We start from the raw sequence: 15375 nt of genomic DNA, 5'->3' as shown, positions 1-15375 counted from the left end.
TTCCATTCTCCTCTTCTCTTACACTCCCTTAATAATAAATATTTGTGCTGCCTCATCAATTTACATAGTATTCTGCAGACATCAAAAGAGGCAGAGTCCTGCCCCACAGATCTCTGGTCTTTCCATGCATCTCACGTGCTTCTGGGGGGATATTGGGAGCAGAGGTGATACAGCTTTGCTGGGGAGGACCCAAATACTGGAGGTGCTCAGTGCATTTTGCTTCTTTGGAGCTCCTTGGGAATGGAAGAATGTCCTACTTCTCCTTCAAAGAGAGGGGAGGACATAACCGCTGGTGATACTTCATGCAGAGAGAGTGGAAATACTCTGATAATTCTCTTGGCATGTCTAGAAGAGGTGGCCCATGTGGTGCATTATGCAGTCTGGTCCGTGTATGGAAACAGCGATTGCTGTTAAAAACCCAATGATCTTTCGTTCTCTGTGTGTTGGGCTGTTGCATGATGAGAACTGCTGACAAACTTTGCAGGGCTCACTCAGCCTGCTGCATGGGGGTCCTCCTCTGCTGGGGTAGAGGACCCAGCCTGCTCCCAGTGAAACTGGACCTGCCAACTCTGCTGTCTCAGCTGCTGTAACAAATCCTGTCTTTGAATGCTCTCTCCCTGCAGAATTTGCATTACCGCTCCTGTGAGGTGTTAAGTGCCACCAGTAACTCTTCACTGGTGACTACAAACCCTTCCCTCCAGGGCTACCTGTTTGCTGCTCCTCCAGGCACACTTTCTAAGTTATGTAGGAGGGAGACGTAGTGAAATGAGTCTATAACTCAGCTCTTGCAGCTTTAGGGGTGTCTCTGGTCTGCAAGAACTTGATGGTGAACAGATCAGTGGCTGTGTAGGGACAAACCCAGTGAAGCAGGTAGAAATGAGATCAGCCCAAGGATTTTTCTTACCCTGGTATTCAATAGGAAGAGTCAAATGCAAACATGATGATTGCAAGCGCATGTGGCTGTCCATCTTGAGGCCTGTTCAGTGAAAACTGGGTTTATCTGTTTGCCAAGAGCAACATGCTTTTCCCTTTAACCCTCAGCAAGCCTTCCAGCTTTAGCTCAGCCGACACCATCGCGGTTTATTTAGCAAGGCAAAGCACGGCGAGGCTGAGTGAGCAGTGTGAGAGAGGCCACGGCTGGGCTTTGTGAAAGGCTGGGATGGGGCAAGGGAGAAAACAATTAGGAAAAAGCAAGTGTTTTGGTGCAGAGTTTTAGAGTGGGACTTGCAGTGTTCACAGTGGTAAATAGCCGGTTAATCAATGCCAGATAGTCTGTTGGACGTCCTCTTAATTACTTCAGCCTGTGCCAGACACTGATATCCTTGAAACCTGAAAAATCCCATTAGAAGGTGCTTTCATTGGGGCCCAGCCAACATGCTTCGCAGGCTTTTGAGAAAGAGCAGCCCGCGACAAGAGCGAGTGCCGATGGGCTGGGGCCATCGGGGCAGCCACGGGAGTGGCACTGGAGGGGACTCTCCCCGTGTCAGGGCACCCCGTGCAGCTTGTCAGGAGCCTGCAACGAATCCCTCGCTCTGGGGTGGCGTCCCAGCTCTCCAATTAGACAGGCAGCAGTAAGAACTGCTGCTGCTGCTGTTTTCCATGTGCTTTGGCTTTGGTCCTGTGCCCTCAGCTTGTGCCAAGGCCTTCTGTGTTAGAAAAATGCCTGGCCTTTTCACATTCTCTTTAAAGAAGAGGTATCCTGGCTCCCAGCCCCTCATGAGGGCTGCGGTTGATTTTTGAGGTGTGCATGGCACACAGCAGGTGCACATTGCTTTCTGAAGGTCACCCCTTGATTAAGTGGTCTTCAAAACCTGTCTCAACAGAGTATGAAGACCTGCACTTTGGTGTTCAGGTCTTTCTGCTGACTTGTTCCTGTGGGCTGAGATGGATAGCTATGAAATTGTGAATGAGGGGGGGAATGAGAAGATCACTATTTTTCAGGTTCATTCAGCATGCCATGAAAAGATCAAGCAGCACATCTGAGGGAGCAGGGCACAGAATTAAATCATTAAAGTCATTGCTGTAGGAAGTTGGAAATGTCCTCGGTATAAATGGCTTCTAAAAGGAAGTATAGGAATTCACAGAGGGATGGCTGGCTATGAAAAATGAAGATCCATGTGCAGCCTCTGGCTAGGAAAGTCCCTAGGCCATTGGTTTCCAGAAGCAGAGGAAAAGATCAGTCCTTACGCTTCTCCTAATATCTGCTGCTGACCACAGCTGTAGCTGCTGGTGCATCACGGAGATAGCAGCCCGGTGCTGGAAGAGCACACTGGTGCCTTGGCAGGGAGACATGAAGAAGAGTCATGTGCTGGGGCCTCAAACAAGCTGCATGCAGCTGTATGGGTCTGCTCTGCTCCTCGATGAGCCTCTGTGTCATGGTCAGTTTGTATTTTGGACTTGTGACTGGTTTGGTCTCTGCACAAGGAACCACCACAGCCCACTCCCTCTGTCATTGGCGAGCGTTGCTGCAGATGCCCTCTGCTGTCCCCTCTCCATGGCCCTCAGTTGAGGTGGGGGTTAACATGGGTTGCAGGTAAGCCACGCTCAGCTCATGGGGTGCATGGACCCTGAGTGGAGGACATGCAGTCAGAGGCTCTGGTTGCATGTTTTGCTTTTTATGTACTGCAGTATCTAAATTCTCTTCCTTCCCCAACTTTGAAAGATGGGGTATCCTTGTGAGGATGACTTGGGTTGGTCTTCCTGTGGGTAGTGCCCAGCGGGGTTCAGCTGGAATGCCTAAAGAGGGATTTTTTAATAGGAAAGATGTCTCTGCTTTGTGCATATAAACCTTGCTGGAGGAAGGGAAGAGGACAGGAAGAGGTTTAGGAATTGGAATTTGCTTACTGCCTTTCTCCCAGGGAATCCAGAAGAACTTGTCTTGTTAAAGATGGGACTGTTTTCCTCTCCAGTGAAACACGAGTGCCTGAGTAACTCTCAAACCCACAGTAACACCCACTAACAGTTTGGGAGAGGAAGTGCAGAGCTTAATTACATTTTGACCCTCTTTCACTTCACTATTCAGATGTTTCTTCTCCTGGACTTGAAGTCTTGTTGGACTGGGGCAGGAAGGACCAGGGGAGCTCATTCAGCTGCTGCTAGTACGCCTTGCTTTTTGCTCGCTTCAGGGGTGGCTTTTGTGTTTAGACATCTGAGAAAAGATACCAGGCAGCGGGGATAAAAGATGGTTGGACTCAGCACTGCAGCATGAAATCAAATTGGAATGCAGCATTGGGAAAGCTGACAGTGCTTTGAATATCTTACTCTAGTAGGAAGGGGGACAGGCAGGACATAGACGCCTGCTTCCATCTGAAGAGTTGAAAGCCAGAGCTTACAAGGAGGGATCAGAGTGACAATGGCTGAACAGGACTGCCTTGTGGGTGGGGGGCAGGAGAACAAGTAGCTGATGGTCAGGGCAGCACATTTGGGGAGATGAGTGGTGGGATCGAGGAACGTACCTGATGGGCACGAAAAGCAAGCGATGTCACTGAGAAGCTTGCTTCTGAGTGTCCAAAACAGATTATGCAGATTGCTGCATCACAGCCATGATGTGTGGTGGTGTGATGAGGCATGGCTTTTCCTCTAGCCACTTACCCTGAAGCTACAGTAGTCCTGGTTTCAGCAGTCGTCCTGCTTTTAGCAGGTATAAAGCTCCTGGGCTGCATGCGTGGGTTGCATCCTGTGTTAGCATGATGCATCTGCTGTGCATTTGGTGCTCAGTGAAAGCCAGGCTGCCCACTGAGTGGTCTCAGCCTCAGTCTGTGGCAAGAGAAATACTATCTGGGGCAGCATTTTAAAGCCAGGCTTTGGAGACACTGCTGGTACCTGCCCATGCCAGATCATGGCCTGAAAGCTGTGCAAAGATGCTGGGCATGGGTCCCTGGGAGGATGCTGCAGCCCAGCAATAGTGCCCCAACTCCTTCCCACAGGAGGGACCAGTCCTGTTGTTCTCCCGGCGGCTGGGAAGCACTTGGGGTGGCTCAGTGGGAAAACAGCCAACTTTGCAACCAGTACTCTTCTCCATTCCCAGCTACTGCGTGCCTGGCTTCTGCTTTCACAGGGAAATGCAAGCATCTTCCAGCGTAGGAACTGGCAAAGGGGCTTGCGGGTAACCTTTCCTCTGTCTGGGGGCATGAAGGACCTTTGTGCTTCCTGGAAGGGATTTCAAGCACCCCATGCATCGGATGCAGGCTTCCTGAGCTGGGCTTTTCAGGCCACCTGGAAGAACGTGCCAGGGGAGGCTCGCAGCGTGATTGTTTGTGAGCGGTAGCTGGCACTAGCGCAGGCTGCGTTGGGTGGATTGAGGGGGACGTGGGGGCTGTGTTTTGATTCTGCTTTTCCTGTTTGTTGTAACTTGGCAGAGGCAAAGTTTCAGAGACTGCAGGGGCAGCAAGATCCTTTTCCTTTTCTTTCTTTTCTCCCTGGCATGTACTGCAACACCTTCCGCCAGTAACTCTGATTTTTTTTCCAGGCGGTACAGAGGGAGAGTGGGAAGGGAGAGGGTTGGTGTGTTGAGGCTCTGCAGCTTTGGAGCACATGAGCCAGAATATTTAAGATGGGGTTCATTGTCTAGACTTTCCTAAAAGCAGCCTCCAGTGTGTGAGCAACTGTCACAGGGGCTTTTGTTCCTGCTTCAGGTGGGATTTCAGTGGAAAAAAGCTTAAAAAGGAAGAAGGAAAAAAACAAACCCAACGTGCACAAAACCCTCTCCCCAAAGCCTGTTCAGAAAATTGAGATAAAGCAGCAATAAAGTCAAGTGCTCAATTAAGCCAGATGTACGTGCTTTAAAGCACTAACAGATGTGGCAACAGTGTCTCTAATGAATGGACCGAGTGGGATGGAGGTGGGTGCATGTGCCCATTGCTTCCTGCCAGGGAACGGTGCAGCAGGGCTTTTGTTCTGGGGGCTGATGAAAGCCCTCGGAGGGTGTGTGGGTGCTCGGGGCTGATGTTTCTCGCTGTCCCCTCAGCTCCTGCCCCCTTGCCCTTGGGATGGCTGCAGTTATGGTGCTTTTCAGTTGCGGTGGTCTGTCTGAGAGCAGTGAGGGTGGGTTAATTATAGCACTCCAGGGCAATTTATCTGATTACAGCCTCCCACCTTAGTGCTCCTGGGAGGTTGCGGTGGCCCCCTTGATGTGCTCCTTCCCCAGACCTTCTGCCTGGGGAGTTACATGCCCTTAAATGACTGCCACATTTTGTTTTGCAAATTTGGGGGTTCAAAAATGCAGCAGAAAGCTGTGAGATGCTCTCGGCTGTAAGATGGATGAAAGCCAGGTAAAACCTGTTATTCACATGCTGTACAACACCTGCAATGTATGGCGTGAGTGATACTTGCTGCAGAGCAGCTGGTTGGGTTTTGGCTGGGGACACTCACCTGGGCCAGGCTGAGACCATGTGCAGGGTTGATTTGGAGAAGGACTTAAACATCAGTATGCCATAAACCAGATGAAGGTGTCCAGCGTTTTGGGGTGAACTCCATGCAAATGCTGATCCTTCTTTAAGCCAGGGGATTCCCTGGCATTTTCTTGCAGAAGCTCAGTGTTTTAACTGTTTGGCTTGTTAACACAGGCATGGGTAGTTTGCTCTAACTTGGGGACCACCCCCCCACCACACACCAGCAGCTCCCCCCTTTAAAGGGCTCTTTGTCACAAGCCTGGGTGTCTTCCAAACCTTTAGGTGGTAGACAGATCCTCCCACCAGGTACAGGGTGCCGTGTAGATCAGGTGCACAGCAAACACACCAGGGCACTGGTGCTGAGCGTGCTGTCTGGATATATATGAAATGGCTTCTGGCGCTGTTTGAGTGGAGAGCTGAGCGTTGCGCATCTGAGCTTCCCTTCCAGTGGTTCAGCTGGCTTATCACATCTGTCTCCATCACTCTGTGTTTTGTGGTGGTCTGTTTTTTAAGCTTTGCAATGCCTCCCTCCTCCTTGGGAACGCAGCTGACTGATCTTCCCTTTTCTTTTCTTCCTTCCTTTACCACAATTTTATGACTCTCTTCCTGCCTTTTGCTCAGCGGGAGTCTGCATACTCCTGAGGTTGGAGCTTGGGCAACTTCATGGGTGGCCCAAAATACAGAGTCGTTTGGAAACAAAGTGAGATCCATCCCCTTTCTCTATAAAGGCAAGAGACCAAAGCAATGACACAGCAGGGCGAAGCAGCAGGCTGCCTTGCACTGCATCCCTCCCACCTGTGTGGGAGGAAACTTCCCCTTCTGAAGGCCAAGTGACTTTGATCTGGCCATGCTGTAGGCTCTGGAGGCTGGAAGTCACTGAAGGACCATAAAGGTAACTTGCATTACTTGCATATGCGTGGCTGTTGTATGCCATAAACAGTTATTACATATCAGCCGATCTGCAGTAAATTGCTGCCTTCTGGCAGCCTGTCCGTGAGTCTGATCCCTTCATAGCGTTACTGCATGTGTACGTGTTGTTGAGTAGTGGGACAAATCTGTAAGTCTTAGTTTTTGGCAAAATTCCTGTTTATTTCAATACAGTGTTATATCAATAAAGACTTCATGCCTAGAGAGTGGCAGTTGCCCTGTTTCAGTAAATGCACATAGTAAGATAAACAGTGAAAGTGCATAATACATACATGTGCAAGGCCAGGTTCAGTCCCTTTTCATGGGGTACTCTACCACGAGGGTTCAAATTCAGCTCTGCCCTTACCTGGGAGAAGGATAAAACAAGGGTTAAAGAAATCCAGCAAAGTGACTGCAAAACTGAGTGAAATATTACCCCAAGAACAGATGAACAAAGTCTTTTGACATAACCTGAAACAATTGCAATGTTGTTTAGCTTGAACATCAAATGGGGGGGGGGGGGAAAAACCAAACCACAATCTGTGAACAGCTCAACTCGGGGCTTAAATGTGGGATATGGCAACTCGGTAATAGCCCCCATGAGGAGGGAAGGATAATGTCTGTCAGTGCCAGAGGCAGCTGGGAGATGCTGATGGGCAGTAGAGACTCGCAACTAAATTACAGCAGATAGCGCCTCTTTTCACCTACAATTCAGTGCTCTCGCTTTATTTGGAGGCACTTGTGCTTTGTCCCTGGGGAATGCAGGTTCCTGGGGAAAAAGCAGTCACAGGGTTGGCTTTGAAGGCTGGTGCTTGGCTAGGGGGCTGCATGGGGACGACAGGTCCAGCAGACCTCGAGGTGGCACTGGTGGTAATTGCTGTTGGGCTCTGGCAGGGTTTCTGAGGAGAAGGTAGGAAGGAATTACCGTAATAATAGTGCATTTTGAAAAAGGCAGACTTTGAGGAAATGCGCAGTGAGATTTGGGTGGGTGGTGAGGGGAGCCCTGGACTGAGCTGCCGTCTGGAAAATCGACTGTGGAAAAGTGAGATGTTATTTAAAAACTAGTAATACAAATGGCTGAAGTTCATTCCATTTGCATGCAATAGTCATAATAACCAGAGAAGCCAATGTGGCTGAGAAAGGAGTGGAGCAATACCAGAGACAGGCGAGAGATGGCTCTCACAGGCAGGGTGGGGCACTGCTCTGACCTTTTGGGGGTTTTGAGTCTTTTTTGCTTTACTTGTAGTATTTTTTTCCTCCTGATTTTGAAGCTTTTCCACCTTTCTGCAGGGTGGAAGGTCAGACTTTTGGTTGCTCTGCATGCAGCCTTCCCAGAAGGCATGCAGAAATACTCTGCCATAGGCTCCTCTGGTCATGCCCTGTCTGGAGCTGCTTCCCCACCAGCCATCATTCTTAGTGGGGGTCATGTTCAGGCACCAAAAGGCACAGCTGGGCTTCCAGAGCCAGAGGACATCTTTCTGGTGAACTAAGCCATCCTTGAGGAGCCAGAACAGGCAGAGGGCAGTGCCAGAAACAATCCCTGGATTATCTCCCCTAGCTTCTCATATGATGAAGACCACAGAATTTCCCTCAGCCACCTCTTCTTGGAGCAAGATGTCTTGTATTTGGCTAAAGCACCCTATCCAAGAGATGCATTATGTGGATTTGAAGACCCTAATGGGCATATGTGAGCATTTCCTCCAGTAGCACGTCTTTCCTTGGTGCAGGTTTAAATTGATTTTTGACAGTCTGTCTCCACCTCACTTGCTGTTTTGCTTGTCACTGCCTACACCTAGGAAGGTAATCATCTTAAAATAGGAGAAGATTCTCAACAGGTCCTGTATATTATACTTTTTCCAAAAATGTGTGAGGAAGGCAGAAATACTTAGTGTGAATTCAGAGGAGAGTTTCTTGTTCGTGACTGTGTGTCCATCAGATTGTCAGTCCTTCATCAGCCCTTTCTGGCAGGCTGCAGAGCATCATACCTGGGAATCAGCCTTGTTAAGATTCACAGCTCCTGTAACTCTGCCAGCCTCTGGCTTTCCTGCAGGGAAGAGAGGTGCAGCATCCCAATGCCAAACAGAGATCATCTAGATAATGATTAACATGCAGGCACTCTCATGGAGGCTGCGGTAAGGAAAGTTCTTCTGTGCTTGCATAGTCAGGACTGTGGGATGCAAAAGCCCCAATGGGCTTGGACTCGGGGTCAGAGATGAGCCTGTGCTTCCTAAAACAAACTGGGGAAATAAAGGTAATTCAAACACAGCAGTAAAACCTGTAGGAAATGAATGAGGTGGTTTTGTGGTCTGGTTTCATTCTGGAAATTCATAGGAACTGAGGATTTAGGAGCTGAGCTTATACTAGAAGTCAGTGCAGGCTTTCTGGGGTGGCTGGGGCACCAAAGACTACATGGATGCATGCGAGTAACTGGGGAAGGAGAGCAGACTTAGCCTGGTAAGATTAAGGGCTTGTTTCATTCAGGCGGAAGCCCCTAATGACTAAGTAGCAGCTACTCTGGGGATTTTACAGATGGGGTCAAGGTCTAACTGTGAAGCTGCAGTGCAATTAATTTAAGCTTGCAAGTGTTTTCAAGTTAATTCATTTGGGTTGCAGCTTTGCAGAGAGCTAATCGGAGAAGTGTGTTGAAAGGGCTGAGATACGGTTCACTAATAAGGGGGAATGCTTTTATGGTGGCAGGGAGCTCGGAGAGCCTCACTCAGCAAAACCTTCCAAACATATTAAGGTCTTTCCCCTGAGCAAGCTGCATTCACGCATGTTGAAGTTAAGCACATGCCCAAAACCACTGTCATCAGCCACGAGATGAGACCCTCTGGCTCCTCAGCTTCTAGGTGTGCCTGGAGAGTCTCTGCTGTAGGTGTGTGTTCGGATGCTCAGCAGCCCCACGCTTGGGGGGAGAAGTGGGTGAAAGAAAAGCAGGATTGCAAGCGGAAGTTGGGCAAATGAGGGGACTTGAAGTGTTCCCCTGCATTTTTGAGGGACCTGAACAGTGTTCTCCCTTATCGTTCTTGGCACGCAGCGAAGAGCTGGCGCGGGAGGGAACAGGATGTTGCAAACAAGGCTTGCAGGCTCGCTGTTGGCAGGAGGAGGGCTGGAGCAGACCTTCCCCAGCGGTGGTTTGTGCTCTGCTGGGCCCACACAGAGTGGGCTGGTGATGTGCTACACGGCCCATCAGTCGAATCGTTTGGAAAGAAAGTTAACAAAACAAACCCTGCTATTTTATCTTGCTTCAGCCTGGCTGCACATTTCCACGAAATGGTGGAAACAGTATTTTTGAGAATTCTGTTCCTGTTTGAGATGTAGTTGGCATTTGCTGACATGTTTGTAGATATATTGGGAGGTGGAGGGGGAGGAGGACTAATAGGGAGACAGGCAGTCATGCAAACACAGGCACATGCAGAAACACATAGAGGCAGGCTGTGTTATTGCACAAGTCCTGTATCCTTGGGAAACCAGTCTACAAACATGACTTAAAGAAAAAGACTGTTTGAAATAAAGCCCAGGGGAAGGGACATCTCTGTCCCTTTTCTTCCCTCACCTGACATCAGCTCCATGTCGGTATCGCTTCTGTGCTTCTCCAGGGTGCCAGAGGAGTTTGTGTGTGATGGCGCACAGATGCACTATAGGGCACTGTGCACTGGGTAAGAGGTTTTTCTCTGGCTCTGGACCTAGGTGGATGGAGGAGGGAAAGTTGCTCTCTCTAGGCACCAGGAATAGGCAGAGAAAAGAGAGCGAAGCAGGCTGCTGAAAGCTGTGCTGACCTGAGTCAATGTCCCTGGCACTTTAGAGGAGCATAAAGCATTTCCTGTGGGACGCCTGAGCCAAAGGAAGGCACTGGGTGCCCCTTGGATCACCCCGTGGTGCCAGCCGCTCAGGGCAGGGAGAGGAGCTTGCTAAGCAACCCCTGGTCAGAACACGCCGTTCCCTCCCCAGTCCTGCCCTCCCTCCTGCTAGAGATGGGCTGAAAAGATCTCGCAGCAAAAATAAAGGGTGTTTGCAGAGCCCCAGGACTCTTTGCCCCAGGGGATCTCAGAGTGCTTTGTGGACAGCTTATCACAGAGGTAAAACATGCTCTTGGAGACTGATGCAGGAATTTTCTGGCTGTGGTGTGCAATTACTTCACTGTTACTGAGCAAGTTGGTGTGATGAAATAACCCTGGGGAGTGCAGGCAGGCAGAGGAGCCCGGGAACCCACCCAGAGGAGCTCCTTAGCATCTCTCCTCTCTATCTGCCCTGAGCTGATCTCCTTTTCTGTGTCTCATGGGAACCCACAGTTCTGAGAGATTTGGGAGACCAGCCTTCCTGCCAGCCCTCCCAAAAGCTGGGTGGCATGGGCACACCTGGGCTGCCCAGGAATGCTGGCTGTGTGTCCTCTGCAACCAAATCAAGTGCTCAAACATCCACGTGGCGCTTGCGCAGAACCAGATGAGGCTAAGTGAACAGGCTGCTGGCTGGGGAGAGGGAACCACGGAGGTATGGGGGCGTCCCTGTAGTTGAATCCAGAAAGGGATCATGCATGACTGCTCTCCAGTTAGGCCTGTCAATGGCTATTAAACCCAGTCTAGATGCAACCTTTGGCTCCCGAACTGCTGATTGCCCGGAGGAGAGCTGGGGAGGGATTGCTCTGTAATTGTGTCCTTTCTTCTGCTCCTAAGTATCCACGGTTGGCTCCTGTGAGAGATGTTGTCCTGGGGCAGGGGGGCTTCTTCTCTGCTCTGCATCCCTTCTGGATCCTTTCTTCTCCCATCGCCCCCTCTCCTACACGGTCTATTGCTTCTGCTCCCTCCGTGGCATTTCCCAGTCATGCCTTTTTTTTTTTTTTTTTTTTTTTTTTTTGTGCGAAGTGAAGAATGAAACTTGAGTGGCTGCTTTGGTTTCATCTGCCTCTGGAGAGCTGCATCCAGCCCAGCTTGATTACGCCTGGGGCCAGACCACGTACCGGCGCTCCCGTGTTTGCCCTCCGCTGCCGACTGAGTGCTGATGGATGCTGTGCCGTGGCTCAGCACTTTGCAGTTTGGCAGCGGTAATCAGCAAACCTTGGGTCCTTTTTGGGGTAGGATGGGCCAGAGGGCCTGGGGGGGACTTTGTTCTTGGCAGCTGCTGCTGCGAGGAAATTGCAATGCCGGTATAATCCCTGCTGGCAAACGTTTTCTGAGGTATCCAAGCTCCAGGTCAACAACACCCACACCAGAGCTATTGCACAGGAACCTTTGCCCAGGGCTCTCCTAGAAATACTTTGCAGACTGATGAGGCAGAGGTCACTGGGGCTGCAGTTGGGGTTTGTCTGCTCCTTCCCCACCTTCCTGCAAGTAATTCTCTGGCCATGGCTGTTGGACATGTTAAAGGTCAGGTTTAAAGGCCCTGTCTGCTCTCAGGCTGTGAAGGACAAGTGCTGGGTTCCTGGCAGCCTGGGACAGGCAGCTGTGCTCCTTAAAATGAAAAGTGGCAAGCAAAACCCAGAACAGGCACTTAAATTATCCTGAAATGGTAGAACTTGCAGCCACAAGAAGCTAAAAGTGTTGGAGGGAAAAAAAAACAAAAAACAAAAAAAAAAAACCCCAAATAACTAGATGAGACAGACAACACTGCTCAGGGTGAAAAATCACTCTGGATGCTGCATTCCTGCAGCCCCAGCCGCGCTCGCTCCTGTGCATGGTGTGGTGTCAGGGCAGGAGCGCAGGCTCCTGGGTTCGATCATCGATTCCCTGTGTGGCTTTGGGCAATGCTCGCACATTTTTCCGTGCCTTTGTTTTTTACCGTGTGCAACCCAGGATGAACACCTCTCTCTCCAGGGCAATTAATGAACTGCAAAGCATTTTGATGTCTTCAGAGGGAAAGTGCTGGCCAACGAAGGCTGCGATTGCTGCGGGAGGGAGATGTAAGCCCCATCCAGCCTGGAACACAGCTGGGACCTGAGTCTAGTAGGGCTTCAGGCAGGTTGTTGAAGGCCACTTGGGTGAAACTTTCTGTGGGTCTGGGACCTTAATCAGCACTTAAATGCTATGCAAACACCCCAGGCAGATAAGCAAATGCATGTGAAACACTGTGGGCAAGCTGTTGTCAAAGGAAAGCAAGTGCAGAGAGAGAACAGTGCTGGAGAGGGTGGCTGCCATCCTTGGCATGGTGTGTGCCCCCCGTGATACAGGCTGGCCGTCTCATGCTAAGTGAGTGCTACTGGCTCGATCCCGTCCCGCAGCCCAGATACGCTTCAGGGCTCTTCAAAGGGATAAAGATGTATTTTTAACTTCAGGCAGCTGCCTTTTTATGTGTGGTGCTTTTTTTCTTGTAGCTCTGGAAGTGGCACGTTGTTTTTAAACCCCTCTGTTTCTCAGCCGTCTCAGCAGAGGTGCCTAGAGGTGTCAAACCAGATTTCCGAAAATTTCAGTGCTGGAAATTGGTAGCCGCTTTTGAAAATGTTGGCGAGACTGTGCAGCTCCCTACAGATGTTAGCTGATGGCTATTTGAACATGCTTTCTTCCCAGCCAAGTCCTCGACCCATTGAAGCCAATGGGAGTTTTCCTTGAAAAAGGCCATAAAGAAATCATTTTCTTGGCATGGAGAGAGGTGTTTCATGGGCTCCACATCAGTGTTCAGGAGAACTTCAGCTATCTGCTTTGATTCCTGCCATGCTTGTCCCACCCTGCACAAAGTGCTCTACCTTTTGATCCGAAATAGCACAGGAGATGTTTTCCACATGCCATAGGAAAATGGAAGAACTATAAAACTTAATTGTTTTGGAATTTGGCACCACTCCATTCACAGATATATTTAGCATGAATTTAAATTGGTCAGCAAAAGGGTGTTTGCCAGGATGACAAATGGATTAGGGTTGTATATCTGAGGCAATTGCATACCTGCCCATCCCATGCCGGTAGGGTTGATGGGTGGCTTAATTGGTTCATGGATAGTCATAAGCAAGCACGCACAACTTGCTTCTTTCGGGCAGTGTTAAAAAGCATTATCTGGCTGTAAAAGGCGTTGTTTGGCTCTTGGCAAGCTCTGTGTTCTCCCAGCCTCGAGGTTTGATGTCTCCACTCTTGTTGTTGCTGCCCATCCCATTTGCTCTTTGAAATGTGGTTCATCACACCTGATGCTCAGCCTCCTCCCGTGCATGCAGCTCGTCCGTGAAGGAAACACTGGTGCTTTGCATGTGGGGCCAACCTCTTCTGTCCCATCTCCCTTCCCTGGTGATTGAGCCATCCCTGCAAGCCTCAGGTCAGGAGAGCTCCTCCTAAGAGCAGCACCAGATTTGGGAGAGGGAAAAGCTGTGATGGGGCTCTGGCATCAGCCCCAGGTGGATCAGTCCAGCTTGGCAGCAGGGCAAAGGTATGGCTCACCATGGATGGCTTGGCCTTGGCAAGGAGAGCTTGCAGTCGATAGCAGCTAGACCTTCCTGGTCTCTGCTCCTGCGATGGTGCCCAGGGAGCCAAAACCAATCTCTCCAGTCACTGGGTGTGTTCATGCACATGGGCTTGCACACTCTGCTCCCACCAGTGGTTTTCTTTGGGCTGATATTTGTTAGCATTGGAAAGTGAGAAAAATGAGCGAAAATATTATCAGAAGCAGGTTTTGTGAATGAATCAGCCGACAAGAGGCTTACCAGCTCGCCTTCATTTACTAGCGCAGTGCTTATTTGGGCAGATGTCTATATATTTTAGTTGGAGGCAGGAAGGAGCGAGAATCGATGGGGGAAGGCACCGCTTCCAGTTTGCTGCTTTTCTGTCAGTTTGTACCATTGGTTTTCTGAATGAAGCAGGGGACTACAATGTGTCTGAGATGCTGCCCTGCTGCTGCGCTTGTTCTTCTGTTGACAGCTTGGTGGCACACCAAGAAGAGAAGCACAAAAGATGTCGGAAGGCTAAAACCCTCCTAAACAGCTTTTTGAGGATCAGAGCCTGGCCAGGCTTGCCCATCTCTTGCATGGTGCTTTTTTCATTTGATCCTGTCTGAGGGGCGGCCTCATGGCCTTCTCTAGTCTCACTATGTGTTTCTAATTAACGAGGAGACTGGTGTATAAACAGAAGATTCCTGCTCAAAATATTCCTTGTCCGGCTTCTAGGATGACAGCCAGACGGCAATCGCCAGGCAGCAGCCCAGACTTTGAGCTCGCCCATCTGGCTATCAAACCTGGTCCTAGTTCTCATCTGGAACCAGTATTGAGGAAAGTCATGGACTTTGCCAGATTGGTTTTGCCCTGTGTTTGCTTTTCAGTTGCTACCTAAGCAGCTAAAAACCTGCAGACCAAACGCATTTAGTATTTCTGGGAAGTATTGGGCGATCTGAGGCCAAAATGGTGAGGAAGTTCAAAAGGATATTGGACAAATCCATTGAGGGATGGGTCTGTTGGTGGCTTTTAATTCTTGTGGGTCAGATGTAGTCTCCACCTATGAAAGTGCTTTTACTGATGGTCTGCAGCACAGATTGGGAATGGTCCTTCTGATGTGTGTCCTCAAGCAGCTGCTGATGGTCTCTTGTGGATGGCATGCTGGGCTGGGGTGGCTCTTTGATCCAGCCTGCTTGGGCCGTTCTCTTGCCATCAGTCTGCAGGCAGCCGCACGTTTGCTGAGTAAGTTCAGACAGAACTCTTATTGCAGTTTCCTCTGTGTCAGCCTGGGATTGTAACACTTGAAAAGAGCTTGGAAAGCTGTGGCAGAAATAAAACACTTGCTATTATGATTTTTCACTCTCTGTCATGACACTAGAGCTATGCCCTGACAAAACATCACAATGTATCTTCTGAAAAAAAAGGAAATGTTAAAATCTGTAAATGCTCTGCGTGCTTTGTCTTCCAAGAAGCAGGAGAGATCCATAAATTAAGCATTGCTACACAAGCTAAAGAATTACTTGCCCTCCGTCGTGCAGTTTGATGTGATTTCTTTACTTCTATACAAGTGCCTTAGTTCCAGAGTGCTGGAAAGCTGAAATCAGAGGTGCCAGAGAGAATGCTGATGTTGGGAGGCTGGGTGCTACAGTTCCTCCTTGGCATATGCTAAAAGACACTTCATGTTTGTCACCACTGTAGGGCCAGAATGGCGTGGTCTGTCACTGGTGTGGGACCTGT

The 15375-nt window shown here is 49.7% G+C and overlaps 1 protein-coding gene across 1 annotated transcript in view; it reads left to right on the top strand.

Annotated features, from left to right (window-relative positions):
* The window catches only part of IGFBP2 (insulin like growth factor binding protein 2), a gene marked incomplete at its 5' end in the record, with an annotated part of 64578 nt that overhangs the window by 41419 nt on the left and 7784 nt on the right, over positions 1 to 15375 (top strand). The gene's annotated exons all lie outside the window — the stretch shown is intronic.

This window comes from Platalea leucorodia (assembly GCF_965183815.1).
Source record: "Platalea leucorodia genome assembly, chromosome: 5".
In the NCBI taxonomy this organism is placed as follows: domain Eukaryota; kingdom Metazoa; phylum Chordata; class Aves; order Pelecaniformes; family Threskiornithidae; genus Platalea; species Platalea leucorodia.
Note: the sequence above shows the minus strand (reverse complement) of the source record. Positions and strands in the feature narration are given on the sequence as shown.